The sequence below is a fragment of the Dermochelys coriacea genome, chromosome 5 (assembly GCF_009764565.3).
Source record: "Dermochelys coriacea isolate rDerCor1 chromosome 5, rDerCor1.pri.v4, whole genome shotgun sequence".
Lineage (NCBI taxonomy): Eukaryota > Metazoa > Chordata > Testudines > Dermochelyidae > Dermochelys > Dermochelys coriacea.
Window position 1 is genome coordinate 3,855,955 of NC_050072.1, and position 21,506 is coordinate 3,877,460.

General features: G+C 51.3%; 1 protein-coding gene across 4 annotated transcripts in view; it reads left to right on the plus strand.

Annotated features, from left to right (window-relative positions):
* The window catches only part of CNTFR (ciliary neurotrophic factor receptor), a 446,573-nt gene that overhangs the window by 85,471 nt on the left and 339,596 nt on the right, over positions 1-21,506 (plus strand). For all 4 annotated transcript variants that reach the window (XM_038402722.2, XM_038402719.2, XM_038402720.2 and 1 more), the window contains exon 2: positions 9,537-9,642. The gene's annotated coding sequence lies outside the window, so the exon portion shown is untranslated. The remainder of the gene's footprint in view (positions 1-9,536; positions 9,643-21,506) is intronic.

The following is a 21,506-nucleotide window of genomic DNA, read 5'->3' on the forward strand; positions in this document are numbered from 1 at the left end:
GGCTTTGACCCTTGGGTCCGATTCCTGGCTACCAACTCCTGCTCTAACCACTAGGCACGGCAGCCCACATCCTGGTTGCTGCCATGAGCACTTCACGATCGTTAGTATATCTATCCTTGCCACACCCCTGTGAGACAAGGCAGGGCTGCTACTCCCATTGCACAGATGGGGACCCGAGGCACAGAGATGCTGGGCTAGATTCACAAAGAGACTTAGGGGCCTAAATGCCTCTCTGGGCGCCAACGTCCAGCATTTAGGTACCATTGGCATTCACAAAACCACTGCTGAGCTGCCAGCCAACCTCGCAGGCTCCAAAGTTTCTGCAGTTGGTGCCTGACTCTCCTTGTACAATGTGTGAGGCACCCGGGCACGGACCCCAGGGCGGAGCATGCCACCTGGGTGTGGCAAGGTCTGAGTGACTTGCCCAAGGTGACAGGGGGTCTGTGGCAAAGCAAGGAGCTGAACCCGGGTCTCCTGGGTCCCGGGCGAGCACTCTAACCACTAGGTCACCCTGCCTGTCTACTGAGCATTGTGTCCCAGTAGCTGGGCCTTCCCCTTTCCGAGCAGAGCTACAGAAGAGCCTCAAGGAGTTGGCTTTGGTGAACGAACAGTACCTATGGGGAGGCAGTGACAATCGGCCCTGGCTTGCACCTTAGCTGTCCAGGAATTGCACCCTTGGGTGTCCCGGGCAGACACCTGGCTGGTCCACCTCTCAGGATGGAGGGAGAGAGCGCCCTGATACCTCTTCACGGAGGCGCTGGTTAGACCAGGATAGAATCGTAACTAGCCCCACTGCCTACAGCTAGGCCAGAATTCAGGTACAGTGTATCCCTGGCTGGGGAGGGGGTCGAGATACCACCTGTGAGAATCCCCTGACCTGAGGTAGCACATTGGAGGTGTTGTCTGCTTGGGTACTGACCAGGTTAAAGTAAGGAGTGGGGAGCTCATCTTCCTCTCCCGAGATTGGCTGAACAAGGCTCTGGCATAGCTCCCTTTCCTCCTCGGCTGGGAATCTGGGACGGTGACAGCTCCCCGTCCTGTTTCAGTTGTTTTAACCAGTGAGTACTGGCGTCCTGCCAGCTGACACTCCCGGCCTCAATGGAGCTTCTGCAGGATGCTCTGGACACGCTGCTAGGATCCCCGCTTGGCATTGTCCCCAGAGACACCCACCAAGCAGAGGGGTACATCTTCTGCCTTCTCGGCCAGGAGCAAATGGCAATGCCCCTCAATCTTCTGCACCACCTCTGGGCTTGTGCACGGACCCTGCAGGAGTGACATCACGCTGGCTGAGTCATGGCCAGATGTCTCGTCTGAAATCAGCTGGGGATGATGTTGGTCTCACTGACAAATGGCCTCATATTGATCAGCATGATCCTGAGTCATGGGACCACAGATGGGAATGATGGAAGAGACCCATTAGGTCACCATTAGCTCATCTCTCTGGGCCTGGTGCAGGCTGCCTAGCTGTGGTGGCTTTTCTAGTGTGTTTTCCTGCATGCCTGGTGGCTGAGGCTTTCAGTGGGGCAGGGAATGAAGACTTGCTGATGGATGGCAGGTGGTCTGCCAATTACTGCAGCGGTCAGGAGCCACACGATGGCACTACCTGTCTCTGAACTTCACTGTCCTGCCTCCAGCCCGTGCACGAGCCCCGTTTCCACAACATCAGCATGGTGGTTAGGGTGGGGCATGCATGATGCAGCTGTACACCTGAGTAGCATGGAGTCTTTGCTGGGGGGGGATAGTCGGTGGTTCACGCTAAGATCTGAGAAAACCCTACATGTCAGGGTCTGGGTGAGATCTGCCCATCTCTTTCGACATCTGCCTGCAGAGAAGCTCTCAGCAAAGTGGATGCATTGAATTATCGTTTCCAGATTCTCCGCCTTCTCCAACCAAGGAGATGAGTGTTTGGCAGACAATATTGTTCAGCACATGACAGCCCAGCTAAAGATGCTTTAACCCCCCCGGGAATGCAGCTGGCACCATCTCTGCTGGGGGCACTGGTGTTTCTCACTTCTCCTATGGGGATTGGGAAACTAGCCCTGATTTCTGCAAAGCTGGCCCAGCAGGATTTCTCACTTAATGTCGTGTATCCGGTGCCCCGCACAACTCGTACTCCCCCTGCCCCGAAGAGCTGACAGCTAATGTCACGCGGGTGAATCTGCGGGTCTGTGCACACTATGCGAGTTAACTTGGATTCCGCTGGTGAGGGTACGAACAGCAGTGCAGAGAGCACAAGTCTGGCACGGGCTCTGGGTACGTCCTGGGCTCCCGAGCACGCTCTGGAGCCTGCGCTGTGCTATCTTTGCTGCTTTTGTTACCTGTGCTAGCTGGATTCAAGCCATGCCCTGTCTGTCAGCCTCTAAATAAGTAGCCTGGTTCTCAGCGGGGTGAGATGCCCGTAGGGGAGCCAATGGGCGTGTTGCCCCCTTAATCACGATGGAGGCTGCAGGGCCAAACCTGAGTGGGCAGTGGGGTGTTCAACATGGCTCCTCCTCGCTGCTGCTGTGGGGCCAGCTCCTGCCCCAGGGCTCCCCCTGGGGCCCTACCCAGCCTCACCTTGCTTCCAGCAGCCTGTCTCTCCTCTCAGGGATGGGGAGTGATGCTGCAGCTGGGCAGGCCGGGCTGGAAGGCGCAGGGGCTGCGAGTGGTGCGTGGCGAGCGAGGCACTGGGGCTAGTGGCTGCAGCGTGGATGGCTCCGCAAGGATTGATGGTGCTCACTGTGCAAAAAATCTGGGGGACACCCTTGCTAAGTGGGAGGCCCTCTCTGGCTGGGGTTACCACCAGAATTCAGACCTGCAGTAGACGGGGCTTTTTTCTGTGCTGCTTTGCTGGGCAATTTCTTGAGCTCCTGTTCAGAGCCAGGCTGAAATGACGCTGCTCTGCAAGATCCTTCGGCCTGGTCACTAAACAGCCCCCTCCGCACCCCTTTACATCAAGTCAGACGAAGAACGGGACCCTTTCTTCACTCCTCAGTGGCTCCCCTGCACTCGTGATTTCAGCCCATCGGGCCTGCCAACAAAGTACAGCACGTCCCCAGTGACTCGTGGCCCACTGCAGAACCCCAGCTGCAAGCTGCTGGGAGAGCTGAAGACGTGCCGTGCCGGTCGCAGGTCCTGAGCCCCGTCCCATTTGTCGATGCGGCCTGCCGCAGGGGTTCCAATTTTGTCCGCTGACAGAGCAGGGCTTCATTTCTCTTGTTCCCCAGGTTGAAAATCTTCCTTGGTCTTCACTTGGCTTCCCCATTCCGCTGCTTTTTCATCTCTCAGCCTTTCTAAGCTAATAAATAAAGTTCCTGTCATTTTATTTATGGGAGCGAAGGCAGAGACAAATAAAAATGCCATGCTCTCCTGACAGCTACCGAGGCAACGGTGTTTTTTCTTTGCTTCCATTCTAGAGCCGATCACTCCACCACAAGGCAGCACCCCCAACACCTGACCAGTGGGAGTGCTTTAGAACCAACTCATACATTTCAAAATTGATTTGGGGTGACTCTGCTCCTGGATTGCAATGTCTCCATGGGGCCTGAATTTCAGATAGTGCTGAGCACTTGTCTTGAAGAATTCTTGCCCCTTCCTGGGGGGTTTCAGGTTGTGCACCCGCAAATGGAGAAGACCAAAATCACCATCTAGCGAATACATCATAGTATCGCTGTAGGGCCCTGTGGATTTATTGCTTCCGCATTTCTTGGTACCAGTAAGGTCAGCTTTTCTAGAGCAGCTGGCTTTAGGCAGGGAAAATGATTTCCTTTGTCAATAAGTGGGTGTGTAACTTATTATAGGTGTGATGCCCGTAATTAAGGTTGCCCACCACAGTTGATTAGACTATTTTCTGTGATTTTTAACTACCAACTTTAACCATTAGGGCTGAAATTTCCCATTTGGGGTGTCTGCTTCAGCATGAAATGTTCTGGAAAATTTCAGCAAAACCAGTTTAACTTTCTCAGAATGAAGTTAGAGAAAAGAATATGTTATTTTGCCCAGACAAACACCTGTCAGGGACGGTCTAGATATACTTAGTCCTGCCATGAGTGCCGGGGACTGGACTAGATGACCTCTTGAGGTCCTTTCCAGTCCTATGATTCTTACAACTGTTTCACTTTGGAACAAGGCCGTGATATTTAGCAGTGGGGTGTCTCGCTGGAGTCAGGGATGTGCTGTTTGCTGTCCCTGTGAAAATCCACCTAAATTTGGCCCAATTCTGAAAAATCTGTGTGTTTGTGCATGTGTTTGTGGCCCATGGTTTAAAGGGTTGAGGTTAGTTTCACACAGCACAGGGATTCAACATCTATGTGTACGTATATATTAAAATAAATATTAAATACACATTCCAGCCCTATACTGGACCGAACTTCTCATGTAAGCCACAGGGTGTAATTCTCCTCTCGCTTACACCCGTGGAACTCCATTGTCTTCAAGGGGAGTTCCCCTGATCTCCACCAGGATCGGTGAGAAGAGAAGCAGGCCCCATAGCTTCTGGGAGTGCTGGTTGCTGTTTATGGAAAATGAATCGGGACAGCTCAGATATACCTCGGTGCTGTCTATGTTGTGTGTGGGTGTGAGCCAGCACCGTCTGCTGGCTGAACAGCATGGTGACTGGAGGCCCGAGAAGAGGGGATGGATGGCGTTTTCTTTGGAAGAGGACTGCATTTCTGTAGATAGAGACGAGGAGTTCTGGTCCCTCATGGTGTGTGTGCAACTTAGCTTTTGCCTCTGAGATCTGTGTGTGTTGGAGGCCACAGCCTGGTGTACTGCTTCGTCATCCTGTGATAGTGTGAGTTCCCTGTGAGTGTGAGATAGTATGTTACATTCAGTGCATATGGAGCTCCTGGTGGGATCCTAGCTAAATGCTTCCGGTTTCAAGCGAGCCCAGTTGGATCCTGTCAATCTAGGATTTCCCCCTGAAATTGGCCACAAATTGCAAAAGATTCTGGGTCCTCGATCAGGGTTTTACAAAGCTGGGGCCTGTTTACAGAATTACTCAGTGGTTTGCATTGTAAGTGTCGCAGGCACCTCATGATTTCCAGAATGGAGAGAGGTAAATAGTGGTGTCCCCCAAAGATCTGTTCTGGGACCAGTCCTATTCAACATGTTCATAAATGGTCTGGAAAAAGGGGTAAACAGTGAGGTGGTAAAATTTGCAGATGATACAAAACTACTCAAGCTAGTTAAGTCCTAAACAGACTACGAAGAGCTACAAAGGGGATTTCACAAAACTAGGTGACTGGACAACAAAACGGCAGATGAAATTCAATGTTGATAAATGCAAAGTAATGCACATTGGAAAACATAATCCCAACTCTACATATAAAATGATGGGGTCTAAATTAGCTGTTACCACTCAAGAAAGAGATCTTGAAGTCATTGTGGATAGTTCTCTGAAAACATCCACTTAATGTGCAGCGGCAGGCAAAAAGGTGAACAGAATGTTGAGAATTATTAAGAAAGGGATAGATAATAAGACAGAAAATATCATATTGCCTCTATATAAATCCATGGTACGCCCACACCTTGAATACTGCATGCAGATGTGGTCGCTCCATCTCAAAATATATTTTGTAGAATTGGAAAAGGTTCAAAAAAGGGCAACAAAAATGATTGTGGTATGGAACAGCTTCTGTATGAGGAGAGATTAATGAAATGGAGACTTTTCAGCTTGGAAAAAAGATGACTGGGGGGGATATGATTGGGGTTTGTAAAATCATGACTGGTGTGGAGAAAGTCAATAAGGAAGTGTTATTTACTCCTCATAACACAAGAACTAGGGGACATCAAATGCAATTAATAGGCAGCAGGTATAAAACAAACAAAAGGAGGTATATCTTCACACAACACCCAGTCAATCTTTGGAACTCCTTGCCAGAGGATGTTGTGAAGGCCAAGATTATAAAAGGGTTCAAAGAAGAACTAGATAAATTCATGGAGGATAGGTCCATCAATGGATATTAGCCAGGATGGGCAGGGACGGTGTCTCTAGCCTCTGTTTGCTAGAAGCTGGGAATGGGCGACCAGGGATGGATCACTTGATGATTCCCATGTCTATTCATTCCCTCTGGGGCACCTGGCATTGGCCACTGTCGGAAGACAGGATACTGGGCTAGATGGACCTTTGGGCTGATCCAGTGTGGCCGTTCTTATGGTTTCCTTCCTGTTGCCAGGGAAATAGCTACAATACAGGAATGTGTGTGTGTGTGCTTGGTTCCCCCCAAGAATTACAAAAAGTGGGTTTCATGTGGTGAAGGATCCTAGATTTGGCAGTCCCTGGAGACTGGAGTCTTCTGTTTATCCACGGGACAGCCTGAGTGCAACTTCTCCCCTGTCATGTCACTTGCCAATGGGCCTCCCTCTTTTCCTGCAACCATAGTAATGGAGGGGAAGAACACCGCTCAAGAGGTCATCAAGTCCAGAGGTGGGCAAACCATGGCCCGCGGGACTGTCCTGCCCGGCCCCTGAGCTCCCGGACGGGGACACTAGCCCCTGGCCCCTCCCCTGCTGTTCCCCTCCCCCACAGCCTCAGTGCACTGCGGGGGAAGCGTTTTGGTCGGCCGCTCCTGCCAGGCAGTGGGGCAGCGGGGCTGCAAGCTCCTGCTGCTCTGAGCGGCATGGTAAGGGGGTGGGGAGTGGGGGGGTTGGATAAGGGCAGGGGGTCCCGGAGGGCAGTCAGGGGACAGAGGTTCGGGGGGGGTGGTCAGGGGACTGGGAACAGGGGGGGTTAGATAGGCGTGGGAGTCCTGGGGGGGCCTGTCAGGGGGCAGGTTTGTGGATAGGGGTCAGAGCAGTCAGGGGACAGGGAGCAGGGGGAGTTGGATGGTGGTGGGGTCCCAGGGGGGCTGTTAGGGACAGGGAGTCCACGGAGGGAGTGATCAGGGTACAAGGATCAGCGGGGGTTGGATGGGTCAGGGGTTCTGAGGGGCGTGGGAAGTGGGAGGGGATGGATAGGGGGCAGGGGCCAGGCTGTTTGGGGAGGCACAGCCTTCCCTACCCGGCCCTCCATACAGTTTCACAATCCCGATGTGACCCTCGGGCCGAAAAGTTTGCCCACCCCAATCTAGTCTGTGGCCCCATGGTGAGGTAGCAGTGACCCTCTCTAGGGGAGGTGGGTGTTCCACCTCTGTGCCCAGGGACACACACCTGCTCTAAATGCCGGGTGTGCACTCCCTGGGTTGGTCCCGTGCTGCCCTGGGGGTCTGGCGACTCTCTTAATCCTCATCTATCTTATTCTGGTGTTGGGACTGGTCCAGCTAAACTTGTCAGCTCTGCAGCCGGGGACTATCTTTATAACTGTACGGGGCCAAGAGCGTTGAGGGTGCCCAGTAAATAATCAGTCTCCTAACTTGTACTCCAGGAATCTATCCTGCCCCATGTCCAGGTTGAACCGGAGGCATCTGTCCCTCTTCTGGCTCATGGAAACTTCCCTAGGGTTTATCTTGTCGTCTTGCTGTGTCCCTGAGGTTTAGCCAGGTACTGGTTAGTGTTAATTCTTTGTATTACAGTGGCAGGTAGAAGCCCCAGCTCAGATCTAAGCCACATTGTGCTGGGTGCAACATACACACCTAGGGAGAGACAGCACTTGCCCTGGGGACCTTACAATCTAACCAGACAAGAGAGACAGAGAGCAGGAGGGGAAACTGAGGCCGAGGGCACTGCGTGGCAGAGCCAGGAATAGGATCCCAGCTGCCTTGACTCCCAGCTCAGTGCCCTGTCCCCTGGACCACACTGCTCTGACTTGACACCTTGATATCTATCTTCTTCAGGCTCCAGGTGTCTCCCTAGGGGTCTGTCTTGGGCAGGTTCTTAGCTAGAGCTCCCCCTTAGCGTCCTGAGTCATGTGCTCCTTCCTTAGGAGCGGCATCTTTGTGGATGGATCTGAGGAGCCAACTAAGAATTTTCCCATTCATCCATGATCTCTCTCCCATTTCCCTCCTGCCATCACCCTGGGCAACACCAACTGCTCTCTGACAGGTGGTGACGAATTGGCGCTGTGATTCAGTTCCAACCTGGCATTGTCTGTGTATTTCGTCTGCAATTCAGAGCTGTAAAACAGTCCCATCGGCCTCTCAGCTGAGCTGGCGAAGGGTGGGGGAGCCCTCTGTCATCTCCGTCGATGACTGCCAGTTCCCTTGATCAGTGGCTCCCATATGTCCGGCAGAGTCTGCTGTGAGTGATGGGGCGCGGCGCAGGCTCAGCTTGGGCCTGACGGAGTTAAATATTTCAGTGCCTGACACCTGACAGGCGTGATAAATTGCAGTGCGCCACGCGCTGCTGGCGTGACAAACGGGCCGCTTCCCTCCTTAGGCTCCGGGAAAACTTTTTAATTATTTCCCGGTGCTTTGCAAATGAGAGTTTCTCAATCAGCCGCACAGATGCCCAATGAGGTTTCACTTATTTATTTATCGCTTACAGGCCTTTGGGGTTGGGTTTTTTAACCCTCGCCATGGCCCCTTGAAGTCAACAGAAAGTCTTCTGTCGATTTCCCAGGGCTTTGGGGTAATCCCCTAAAGGCAGATGGGACATGAACATTTCCTAAAGTCCTTTTGCAACACCGACGGTGTGAGATGCGGGTTATAAAACGAGGTAGAGATGCCCTATTGTGCTGGTTTTCAACGCAGACTATGTCTAAGATGTCCAAAGAGGTCTGCATCTCCTGTCAAAATATTTTCGCAGTCTACAAATGAAAAAAGGTTGAAAGCCACTGGCCTATATTGCAAAGCATCTAAATGTGCTGTGCACAGAATATCCCCTAATGCAAAGCATTAAAAAAGCACCAAGGAAAGCCAATGAGCCTGAATATTCACCCAAACTGTCTTGTGTGACCGATCCGTTAAATGCCAAAAGTAAGTTTGGGGCTATCCTTTATGCTCATCATTTATTACCCTAATGACTTAAGGCCCTGATTTGGATTTGGGACCCCGTTGCCCTGAGTCCTGTACAAATAAGAAGCAAAGAACCAATCCTGACTCCGTTTACAATCTTAGGTGCTTCTCCTGCAAATGGGCATGTGGTTGTACGTGTGCTCACAGGCTTGCCAAGCTCTCAGCAGTCCCACTGAAGTCAGTGGGATGTAACCATGGCACGTAAAGTTCAGCACATGCAAGATGGGAGCCTGGGGTGTGACAAGACCTAAGGGGGATGTGGCTTGTCATTTCTTTGTGTTAAGCATTTTTATTCTGGCTGAGGGGTGTTGTTGCTGGTTCTGTTTGGTTCATATTATTTCTTTAAATCAGCTCAAAGCCAGGCTGGGGCAAACGGACACCTCCCCCACTGCAGTCCTTTTATGTATCGTCGTATGTGTACATTTTATGAATACGTTGAACTAATGAAATTAACACACATTTTGGGATGGGGCAGCAACAATCCTGTGAAAATTATTTTTTACCTAGATGAGCTGTGCAAGCTGGTCTGGCCACCAGCTACCAAATCTCAGCCAGAAGCGGGTCCCCAACCAGAGGAGTGAGCACGGGAAATCCCACCTGGAAAAATGATGGTGACAAAGTAGAAGTGCCAATCTCTGACAGTAGTTTTCTCTTTCCTTTTCAAAGGAAATCCCAGTTCTACTCCACCAGGGTCAAGTGCAGCGTGTGGAGGAATCCCGAGGAATTTGATGAGAAATTGGGGACGCCCCTGGGAATTCAGACCGGTGGAAAGGTAAGAGGTTGTTTAGTCACAGACCCATTTGTTTCACTTTGAGCATCACTGTCAGAATGCGCATCACTGAGCGGTCCAGGAGCTTGGAATCTAGTGTGTCGTGTCCCCCACTTCCAGGCCTCCCCTCCTGATGCTGACTGCCAAGGAGGCAGGTGCTGACTTGTTATTTATTTGGAGCTTTTAGACCATGCTTCTGCCGTTTGTTGAGTTATTTAGCTTCTTGGGAAGAGACATCTGGCTTCAGGTGGGCGACACATAAAAGTGCAGATCTCAGAGTGCCCACGGAAGGGGTCTCTGTGGGAAGGTTTCCTGCCAGCAGGACTTGGGCTCGATTCTTGGATAAGCGGCATCAACCTTTGTTCTTAGGCTGAGCAGGGTCAGCATTTCTTTGGGAGACTCTCCAGGAAAGCAGAGTTGTTCTGGTTATTTCAAACAGGCAGGTGTCTCAGTCAGTCCCGAACCAGTGCAAGGGATGCTGCGCCATCTTTGATGAAAAGCCCAACTCCTGATGGCTTTCGCTGGCTGAGTATCACTCTAGCCTTGGCAGGCGGATACTACCTACTGCTCTGGCCAGTGTTCAGCACATAAGCAATTGCATTCTGCCTGCCTGTTGTGGGGAGCGGCTGGCCCATCTCTCTGTAGATAGAATTGTCTCCTTCTCAGCGTTGCGATCCAAGACTGTTGTCACCATGTGCAGATGTTGTGTAGTGACACAGGAACGTGTCATCACAGGCTAGACAGGGTAAAATGAGGTTGCCCCAGAGGTGTTTTGGGACTGTTCTGACTAACCCAGGGAGAACTCCTTGAACTGAATTTGGAACCCCGTCAGAAGCAGTGAGGTCATTATTAGTTCTGGGTGGCTGCATTTAAAAAATATGTATCTGTCCCTAGACTGCAGGGCAGGATGACTTTCAAATTGGACTCACCATTGTTTGCATAACGTGGGAGAGTCGCTCTGCATTTAAACCCCGGCTTTCCCAGTTGCAAGCATTAGAGTGGCTCCACGTTTACATTAGTGTGGTGGAGTCACTTCAGATTTACACCAGTATGGCCTGCTCGCTGCCGGTGGAGTCACTCCAGATTTACTCCAGCATGGCTCCATTGCTGCCGGCAGAGTTACTCTGAATTTACACCAGCGTCACCAAAAGTAGAGTTTGACCCTGGGCCTTTATTTCGTCCCATTTGTCCATGTCCAGGTGCCATCTTTTCCTCCTCTTTCTGTCGCCTTGTTTTCCCGGCGGGCTGGCCTGCTTCCCTTTCTGATTCAGTGCATGCTGTCCTGATGGCTGGATTGCTTGTTGCTCCCGTTATTTGCGGGGTATCTCCAGTGGAGTGCATTGCTAATAATAGCAATTACCGGTACACACTGGCTACAAGGTACGGCGGTGGTAATGGGATCCGGGGGGACGAAATTAAAGAGATATAATATGCTAAGATAAATTAGTGTTATAAAATTAGCCATGGGTCTAGTCAGGGATCTGACAAATGTATCACAGCTTTGTTACAAGCGCAGAGCTCTGCTCAATTGGATTAGTGGCCCGGAGCAAGGCAGACAGGAACAAGGGAAAAGAGTTTATTAAGGGTCTCCTTACATGCATGTTAGTGGTTAAACACTGCTTGTTTCTCTCCTTGGCTTTGCTGAATGATACATCCCCTGGCACTCGCTGATGCTCAGCAGTGGAGGAGTATGAATCCGGCTCTGTCACGTTGCTTTTAGAATCGCCCGAGCCAGGCAGCAGGGAGAGGGGCCTGGGTTAGTGGTGGTTCTGAGCGGTGATGCTCCTGGCTCTCCATCCGGGATACCCAACGCACCCCAATCTGTTTTGATCCTATCCCTTTCCTGGTGCAGTCGTACTGCATTAAAGCACTGATCCAGCCCTGGTTGTGGAGTAATCCCCTCCAAGGTGGTATCATTCCCCAGGCCTGCATCAGCATTGGACACATTCCATCTGGGCCTTTCTGTTAACCCCTGCTGGGCTGGTATTCTTCTAGCCTGTGGGCTGCATGCTCATGTAGTGGGAGAAGTGGGATGCATGCAGAACCTGTATGCCAACCAGAGAGACTGGGATCTGATCCTGCCAGGAGCAGAGCTCCTCCTGCAAAGGGTGCTGAGTGTGGTCAGCTCCTGTTGACATCAGCGGGCCGCATTCGACCAACTCCTGGCGTTGGCGCTGCCTAGCAGCTTGCAAGAGCAGGGTCTGAAAGCTCCAGTCCCGCCAGGTGTTTGGGAGCTTTATCTATGGATTATGGCAGTGCAGAATCAGGCCCCATTTTGCAAGGTGCTGGACAGCCATAAAGCAAGAAACAGTCCCTGCTCCAAAGAGCTTGCAATGTAAATAGGCAAAAGATGGAGGGGAGGGATCTGCCGCACGAGCAGAGGGACCAATGTACGATGGGGTCAAATGGCATGTCAGTTCCGCATTTGTTTTGTGATTGAAATCCTCTCCATGGGGTTACGCTAGCCGGGAATTGGCTAGGTGGAAGGTGGGGCGTGGGTGAGCGTTGAGGCAAGCAGTCAATCGGCACAGAGGATGGAACATTCAGGGTGCAAACGTCGGGAAACAATCTGTGACATCAGCAGCGTCAGACAGTTCTGGCTTGACCTGCCCCTGGGCTGGCTTCTCCCTCCCAAAGGCCACGTGGCTGGCCGCGTGGCTCTTACTGCCCTCAAGAAGTGTGTTCTCCTCTGCACAGTTCTGGGTCTGGGGGGTTCTAAGGAAGGGAGGGATGTCCCCGTTTTCCCACTTCGGCCCCCGCAGCGCCCGCAGGACCTCTCACCAAGGTCAAGGGAAATTGAGGGCACGCAGCAGCTGGCCGGAGCAGGCCAGGCCTGTGTCCTAGAGGTGGCAGGACTCAGACATTTACTTGTTGCAAAAGGAGCTCGACTTTGGTCAGGTCCAAAGACACCAGCCTGTCTTCCTCTCTCTGAGGAGGAGGCTGTAGTACTTTGGTGGCTCGTGGCACTGCAGCCGGTTCCAATGGAATTGGCTTGCCGGTGACTAATTAGACAGTGAACAAGATGGACTCAGCTGGTGGGAGGAATAAAATCCCCACTGGTGAGCGATGAATGGCTGGCCAGAGCCTTTTGCAGATTTGTAAATGCAGGCTAATTTTGTGTTTAATGGCAGGCACATTTCACAGGATCTTGGAGGTGCGGGCGGGTGGAGAAATGATTTAGGTTTGGCTTAATAAGGCATGTGATCTGGCCCATAAATATTAAAAAAAAATATATATTACCCAGTGCTCTGGAATAAGGGAGGCTGGCAGAGTGCCGCAGCTGCAAGCTGATCTGCTGATAAGACCACGTTGAGCTGTCCAAGCCAAACAGCAATAGGTCAAGGAAAGGAGGAGCTGCAAATCTATCCATCTGGGGATCATTTGTTTCATTACCTGGAATGAATTTTGCACGGGGCTGGTCCCAATTACAGGTGCTTCCACCTCTTCTGCATCTGCCTGTGTGTGGGAAAGGAGCTTCTGTATGAATTGTGATAAACGGCACCCCGGATTAGCCCTGCCGCACTCTTTTGGGAAGATGCCGGCCCAGCAGGAGGACCAGTCCCCACAGTCTCCCCCCCCTCTCCTATGCACACTGCAGTTCAGTTTGCCTGGGTTGGAGCCTGCCTGTTAGCTATCAGACCCTGAAGTGCGAGGTGCAAATGAAAAGCAATCTCAAGGCGTGGTCATCTTGGAAAGGATCTTCATTACCCTGCAAGGCAGTAGCAACCTGGAATTACATGTTGCATCTGCGTCCATACCAAGGGGTTCAGCGGCACTTGAATTACCCACTTACTCGAGGTGGAGTAGAACAGAGGAGTGAGGGGAATTAACCACTGGAGCAATTAACCAAGGGGCGTGGAGGATTCTCCATCACTCACCATTTTGTAAATCAAGGTTGGATGTTTTTCTAAAAGATCTGCTCTGGGAATTATGGTGGGGCAGGTCTCTGGCCTGCGCTCTGCAGGGGGTCCAACTAGCTGATCACAATGGTTCCTTCTGGCCTTGTAACCTCTGAATAACCTTGTATTGGTCACGACGCTACACACCAGTGGCCACTCAGGACTTCACAGCCACAGCAGGCCCTCTCTCTGGGTACATACATTGCGCTAAGCACCATGGTACCTGAGTGCCTTATGGTCATTATAGTTTCTAGCCTCTCTACCCTCTCCAGGGAGGTATGGTATTCTCCCCATTTTACAGGTGGGGAACTGAGTCAAGGGGTCAATTAAGTGATGTGTCCAAGGTCACACAGGAAGTCAGTGGCTGAGCCAAGAATTGAACCCAGGTGTCCTAGACTAGCCCGCTCAACCCTGGGCCACACTTCCTTGCACCAGCCTTTGAATGAACAAATGAGCCCGTGGACAAAGTTATCATCTAATTTCTCTCCGGAGTCTTAAATGCTTTTCCTAGCACTCTCCGTGGGGCAGGAGTTGTTCAGCTGAGCCTGCAGGCAGGCGGGTTTCAATGGCTTGATGCTCTACATACCTTTGCCATGCTTGCCCCATGCTTTACTATGCTGTGCTGCACTGGATGCAGCATGCTCTGGGTACAGACCTTCCCACCCAAACCCAGTGGTGCCCTTGGGGGTTAGAACTAGCGCCGGGAGGGCAAAACAGCTGGCTGCTTGGAGCCACTCTGGGAAATCAGCTCAGTCTGGATCCTCAGGGTGCCTGCAATTGTGTGTGCGAGGGTTTTTTTTCCCCTGGGGGGCAGTGAGGGATGGTGGAGAGGCTAAAAAGTGAAAGGGGTTAGTTCAGTTCTGGGCCTGCTCTGCGGGAAATTGCTGAAGTCCTCGCTTGGGTCGAGTGATAGAGACCAGTGTAAGGGAGGGGAGACTGAGCCCATGTTTCTACAGGGAACTGGGGATGGGGGTGTAGAAGCCAAAGAAGAATCTCTCCTTCTGTCCTGTCTCATGTTTGAGAGTTGGGGTGGCTTATGCTCTGTTGTTTTCCTTGCCCCCAGCTGCTCCCGTGAATGGCTGTTGCCTCATTCAGCCTCGGTGGCACATCACACGGCATCATCCCGGAGCGTGTGTGACTTGGGGCGGTTGTCCATAGCTGCTGTTCTGCTTTGCAGCCTGTGTGATGTTGCGCGGATTTGAATGGCCGGCGCTGTCTGTTCTCACTTGCGGATGGCACATGGGAAGGGGGGAAAATAGGAGGTCGTTTGCACTTGTCTGGTTTAGTGGTTAGCGGCTTGTTTGATGGGTTTCATCTCTGTTGGCGACATGTTCATTTTCATGTCTGACTTACATGTTTCTCCCCATGTCGCACACCATTCCTGAGCCCTTGGGGGGACGCGTCTTTTCCTGATGGTGTTTTTAATGCTCATGCAGAACATTCCAAACATCCTTCCCTCTCCCTTTGTTTGGGTTTTGTCCCTCTCCAGGGAGTTGTTAGCTGTTGCCCGTGTTTCCCATTGACGAGTGGGCGAGACTGGAAGCAAATGCATTCTTGATAAAACCACTTATGGGCTTTAGACGGGCTATGAAATTTCACAAGTGTATTTATATTCATAAGCAATGTTCGGGATTTCAGTGCGGACACCAGAACAGGGACAGAACTTCGATATAGGACCCCCTAGCTTTCTGCATGATGGGTACTCGTTAGTGCTCTTATCTTGAGAGTGTGTGTGTGTGTGTGTGTGTGTGTGTGTGTGTGTGTGTGTGTGTGTGTGTGTACACGAAACAAATTGCAAGCGTGCCGACAGCCAGAAGGGTAGCAGCAAAATGACACTAGATACTGCTGGCTATAAAGAAGAAGAAAGCAAGCAAGGTAGGATGCACTGCTTGCTGGATTCATATGGATAGTCCGTAGCTTAGATTGCTTTTGTGGCTCATGGGTTTTTCCTAGTAGTAGCTATGTCTGAGCACGTCAGACAAACCATTCCTCTTGTCTAGTAGACACAAAAGAGATGACTGTATTTCTTACTGGTATTGATAGTTTGAAAATTGATAGGGGAATGTCTGCGAGCAATAGCCATGGAGTAACGCACGTCCCCAGAGAATGCTGAGACCCGCCGCGAGGTAGAAACCTTACTGACAATGCTGGATCTCCTGTTGCAAACAATAATTTTCTGGTAAAAGTAGCATCCTTCAGCAAGAGTGTCATTCTCCCATGTCTGGCAAAGAGCAGTCCAGACTACAGCAAGAATGTGCCAGCCTGGGGCCAGGCCGCTTCTCGAGGGCCGCCATGCTGTAGCGCTACCTCCAACAGACAGAGCTCCTCTCACGCTCTCCGTGCCAGCCTCCCTCTCTTCCCGCTCCTTTTCTCTCCTTTCCAACAGCCAGGTTCTCCCAGTGACTTGGATTGAGCGCTCTAAGAAGCGGGATGGCGATCGATCGGGGAGCGCTCTCTCTTCTGGTCCTACTCCACATCTGGATGCTGTGCCCCATGATCCTCCTTTCCCATTCCTAGTTCCTGCAGGTGGGGACAATGTGTGCTGGCAGTGCAGTACTGTATGTTCCTCCCGCAGCATGGGTTGGGGAACAGCTGATGGATCTAGGAAGCAGTGAATGGATCAGACTTGGCACACCCCCACATTCCCTCGGCACTGGTGGCATTCACGGAGCTCTCATTGGGTTTGGCTCTGCAAGGGTTTGCACCACTCCCTCCTCCCCCCGCTTCTATGCAGGGTCCCCGGTCTTGCCCCCTCCGCTGGCAGCAGCATTGCACTGCTCTGTGCTTTGGGCAGAGCCCTTTGCATTCCTAGAAGGAACGGGGGAGAAGGGTGGGTGGGGTCTGCCCCTTACTGCTGTTACTGACAGGGACAGGCGAAGCCATAGGCCTATGCCTACGGACCCAGCTCCTGTGATTACACTGGAATCTCCGCTCCCACTAAAAGAAAGTTTCTCGCTCAGGTGCTTGCAAAGAACCCTTGAAAATGTGACTTGAATGTAACCAATGCAGGGACATCTGCCTGAGTCTGCACAGAGCCTGCGACAGTAGATTGGACATGGGAGTTGCCCCAGATGTGTCAATTGGGTGCAAGCTCCAGGGCTCACTTCTCTGGTTAACCCCATGCCAGCACCATCCTGATAGAGGATTTAGTGTGTGACGGAGGAGAAAGGTGCACTGGGTCCCACACATCCAGCAAATAAACCATGATTGTTGGGGTACGTGCTGGGGAACCACCCTGCTCCTCCCCTGGACTCTCTGGATTGGGGGGGGCATGTTACACCCCAGGGGGCAGAGTCTCCCTAGGGGGCCCCTATGCTGCTTCCCCTGCCTCTCCGGTTGGGGAGGGGCCTCTCCAAGAGGGGGCAGGGGCAGAGGAAGGGGGGGTCCACATCATGGTGCCCATGGGACCCTGGATTGCTTAATCCATCCCTGGATTGTGTTTGCTGTGCAGCCCGGTGCAGTGAGGCCGATACAGGGTGGCGGGGAGGGAGCCTGGAATAGTCACTAGTGCATCTCAGCAACTCGTTTCTTCGTTAGTAAGAATCTCTTGATTACTGGCTGGCTCTAGGAAGTCTCTGCCGAGGCCCCATGGCTCCAGTGCACGCGCCAGCCACTCTGCACTCGTCAGGGTCCCTAACGAAAGCGGCTAGGACGCCGCTGTCCGGTAAGATCACACACCAGCGTGGCTCCTTTTCTTCCTAGATGGTTACACTTACATAAAAAGAGAGGGGAGGGGCACGTGCCCGGACTCCTGGACTGTGCAATTTATGGACTGGAGATTTATCCGGCACTGGGATGCTGTATTTTTTCCCTACAGTGACACTTTATTGCCACAAATTACTAAACAGGCAAGGTTATGTGAGTGACAGAAGGCTCAGTGGTAAAATATGGGAGCAAATGGAAGCAGGAAAGAGTACCCAGGGGAGTGGGGCTTGAGATGGAACTGGAGACAGGGTGAGGGGGGGAAAGGGTATGGGGGGTAGGTGGGCCCATGTGGAGGAGAAAAGGTTTGTGCGGTAATGTGCTGTGCAGGTGAGACCCTGGAAAATCAGGGAGAGCAGTACAGCCTGCCTGGCTTCATAGCAATACACACATCTGTACACACATCCATGCACCCATACATTGCCGGTAGCATGGAATGACATGGGGTCTTGTGGTTAAAGCACTGGGCTGGGATTTGTGATGTGGGTTCGATTCCCAGCTCAGCCTCCCTGCATGAATCTGGGCGAGTCTTCTCTGTGCCTTGGTTCACCATCTGCACAATGGGGGAAACACCTTCCCCCCCTTCCTGACAGGGTGCCAAGAAGGTGCAATCTGATCGGGATTGCGAGGCTACTCAGATGCAGCAACAGCGAGAGCTCGGTAAGCAGACAAACAGGTAGGCAGCTGTGCTGCTTAGGCTGAGGATTTTCTGTCTCTGTCTTCAATGCTATTGGAGTGCTAAAGCAACATCCGTATCGGGGAGCATGACGCTGGGGGGCGGGGGGAGAGCTCTTTGGTTTTAATCCCAGCTCTGCCCCCAGGTGGCTGAATGCTGGGCACATCACGTCGCCTCTCTCTGCCTCTCAGATTCTGCTTTAGCTGTGGACTTAGGCCGGCTCTCTCCACCGCGTGATGCGTTTCCCATGTTTGCACATCTCCACAGCAACAGAGGAGCCGAGTGCCCCGGGAAACATGCTGCGCTCAGGGGGGAGCCAAGCCACATGGGCAGAAGGGCTCTTCAGAAAATGAGATTTAATTTTCCTTCAAAGGCTCCCTTGGAACTCGTAATTTACATTGTGTAGACGGGCCTGAAGGCCTCCACGCTGGGCGCTGGATGGCCAAATAGCAAAATGACAAGAGGCCCTTCCCCAAAGGCCTTGGATAAAACAAGAAACTGATCTGAATCGTCACCTGAGACAGGAATGGAACCTGAATCGCTTGCTTGTTTTGGTGTGCTTCTGAGACCAGCAGCAGAGATGCTAATGGACCATTCAACGGGTTCGCCCCCAGCTTGGCTGATACCGGGGAGCAGCCAGAACGGCACAAGAAAGCTTGCTCCTGACACAGTATTTCCTGCTCCATTGTTAAGGCCTGGTGTGTGTAGGTGAGCACACACACAAACACACCCGACACCAGTTTCATTAAAGGGATGATCCGAACTCGTTTTCTTCAACAGGTGTGACTCTGTGTGTGGATGTGTAACACCGACAGACCCCAGTCGTTGGCGGGCAGGATCGAACCTGGGACCTCTGGAGCTAATGCATGAGCCTCTACCACAAGGGTTAAAAGCCACATGGCCCTGAGCTAAGGCAGTAGCAGACTCTTTCATCTCTAAGTGGTCTCAGTGCCATTAGAGGGGACAGAGCACCACACCCAGGAGGACTGTGGGTTACAGATGCTCTTAAATTGATTTAAAGCTGGCTTATATCCATTGAATTTGTGTTGATAAATTTACACAAGCACCTGCTAAACCAGTAGAGCCATTTTCAAACTGATAGAAGCTTGTCCCCAAGGAGTTTGCCCTAGGTTAGTTAAATCGGTTTGATTTCCTCTGGGGTAATGATTCGGTTTGTGTGGACAAGGCTGAAGACTGAGTCTAAATGATACATCTGCACTGGCTAAGGTGCTGCTCTGGGCTTTGGGAAGTTCCCCCTGTTCTGCTCATAACAAAACCTGCCATAGGGGAAGCCAAGAAAGACCCAGACTCTGGGTGGCACTGACAGAACAGTCCCTAACCTGAATGAATCAGCCACAGCCTGGCACCCATTCCTTGCTTCCATCATGCACCCAGTTTGCCCTCTTTGGACAGCCTTCACTGTGATTCTGCCCCCTTCCCGGGCATGGGTGTGCTAGCTGGGAAGGGGGTGGGACAGCGGAGGTGCTGATAAGGCCAGAGGCGTGAACTCTGTCTGGAGTGCCAGGGTACTGCAGGAGAGCTGATGTGCATGACTATGTATTGGTCAGGGTCACTTTCCCTGGCTCTAAGGAGCTACAAACCTGACGGCTCAATCCACTGCGGGACTGTCTGCAGGGTCCAAAACATGCCTTCCCTGGCAGGAGTTTTCCCTGGGCAGTGCAGGCAGGGGAGGAGCAATGCACAGGCCAGGGAGTGGAGGTTCACTCCCTCCATGCTAAGATCTGATTTGTGTTTCTCAACCTGATGCTTTTCAGCTCGTGGCTTGGTGCTGGGCCAGGTCTGATTGCAATTCTCCGGAGAAGAGGTGGAAAACTGGGCATGTTTAGTCTAGAGAAGAGAAGACTGAGGGGGGAACCTGATAACACTTTTCCAATATATTCAGGGCTGTTATACTCAGGACAGTGATCTGCTGTTCTCCATGTCCACTGGAGGTAGGACAAGAAGGAACTGGCTTAGTTTGCAGCCAGGGACACTTAGGTTAGATATCAGAAAAACTTTCCAACTCTAAGGAGAGTTAAGCTATGGAATAGGTGACCTAGGGAGATTGTGGGATTCCCCATCACAGAGTTTTTTAGGAACAGGTTGGACAAACACTTGTGAAGGATGATCTAGGTTATTTGGTCCTGTCTCAGTGCAGGGAGCTGTCCTAGACCAGTGGCTCTCAACCTTTCCAGACTACTGAACCCCTTTCAGGAGTCTCAGTTTTCTTGCGTACCCCCAAGTTACACCTCACTTAAAAACTACTTGCTTACACAAACAGACATAAAAATACAAAAGTGTAACAGCACGCTGTTACTGAGAAAGTGCTTACTTTCTCATTTCTACCATATAATCGTAAAATAAATTGATTGGAATATAAATATTGTACTTACATTTCAGTGTACAGTCTATAGAGCAGTATAAACAAGTCATTGTCTGTAGGAAATTTTAGTTTGTCCTGACTTCGCTAGTGCTTTTGACGTAGCCTGTTGGAAAACTGAGCAACTATCTAGATGAGTTGATGTACCCGCTGGAAGTCCTCTGCGTACCCCCAGGTATATACATGCCCCTGGTTGAGAGCCACTGGACTAGATGACCTTTCGAGGTCCCTTCCAGCCCCACATTTCTCTGATTCTAAAATCAGTCTTGTTATAGATTTCCTCAAGGAAGCACTGGAAGTCATTCTCCAAATGGACCGTTTCAGTGATTGGCCACAACAACAATAAATAATCGATTTGTTACATCCTGGGGTCTCTTCAGCAGACTTTGCTGAGGAAAGAGTGGCTAAATCCTGAATAGGGGGGCTGAGGACTTTGGCCCAGTGCTGACAGTCCAGGCAGTTGAGCTAGTTATTGATAATGCTGTTCACTCTGAAACTAGCCTCTGTCTTGGACACCAGTTGTGCACAAACCCGTCCTGCATCCCTAGGGACAGACCAGTTCCTCAAACATTTTGTCAGATAGTTGGTTCACATGCTGTTTGTTTTGATGGCTAGCTATTTGGGGTTGGCTAGCTGAGCCTCATGGTGCTTTTTGTCTGCTCCCTGCCTGCCTGGCTGAAATATTTTAGACAGGCCTGCAATGGAAAGCAACTAACCCCCTGTCTGGTATGAAAGTTGGGACTGATAGTGATTCATGCAATACTTAGAATTCAGAAGCATTTTCACAACTATTCCGTAGCCAGCATGAATAATGTGAACCCATGAGTCTTGGTGAATCTCACATGGCCTGTAAGTCTGCAAGAATATTCATAAATCGGGGTCTTTTTAAAGAAACTAACCAGTTTTTACAAATAATTTTTCAAGAAAAATGACACCCCCCACACCTTCGAATTTGCCTAGCAGTCACTTCACTGACTCTGAAGCAGTGCCTCAGATACCCTGAGGTTGCATCCGATGAAGTGAGCTGTAGCTCACGAAAGCTTATGCTCAAATAAATTTGTTAGTCTCTAAGGTGCCACAAGTACTCCTTTTCTTTTTTTCAGATACCCTGGTGCTTAGACACTGCAGCGAGGCGTGCCATAGATAATCACTCCATTAGACAGGACGCGTGTATGGGTTTCACTAAGTCTCTCCATTAATGAAATGGACA